This window comes from Notothenia coriiceps, unplaced genomic scaffold (genome assembly GCF_000735185.1).
Source record: "Notothenia coriiceps isolate Sejong01 unplaced genomic scaffold, NC01 NC01_scaffold00001460, whole genome shotgun sequence".
In the NCBI taxonomy this organism is placed as follows: domain Eukaryota; kingdom Metazoa; phylum Chordata; class Actinopteri; order Perciformes; family Nototheniidae; genus Notothenia; species Notothenia coriiceps.
In genome coordinates, this window is record NW_011334161.1 from 385,209 (window position 1) to 385,892 (window position 684).

Genomic DNA, 684 nt, shown 5'->3' on the forward strand with positions numbered 1-684 from the left:
TATTATTATCCTCTATGGCAGGGGTTTTCAAAGTGTGGGGAGGTGAGCCTCCCCTCAGAGAACATAAGAACAGCCGCGCGCCCCCTCCCAATTATTATTGCTGTTATTATTATTATTATTATTGTTGTTGTTGCTATAATTCAATTCAATTGCATTTCAAAGAGGTCCAGTAAGAGAAAATGTAATTAAATGCTCTGTTTTCGCTGTCTACCTTCCGCCATTTGAAATTACTCCGACTGTTTCTCTCCTCTTCGTCTCTGTGTGTGTGTTTGAATCTATCGTGCTGACTGCACCGATTTGATTGGCTGAGTAGCGTCACCTCCTTAAAACATTAAACAATAACTTTTTAAACCTTTTTATTTTTATGTTTTAAACATATTGTATAAAACTCCCCCACTACTTGGACTATTCCTTGCACCCCTCTAGAATAAGCCCAAATGGTCTCAACCATATTGCATCAGTAACGTGCACTTGTTATTATAACAAGATCGCAAGGACGCTGGTAGCGATCGGAAAATTGAGGGTTGTTCAGTTTGTGTGTTGTGGAACATGCGTGTCCGTGCATGAAAATATACCACACACCCAATTACAATTGCATGTTCAATTCACTACCCTGGAAGTTAATACAGTTGTTAAAGTTGGAACAGCCTGTGGACAGCCGTTCTTCCTTGCATGTCAGTCGCC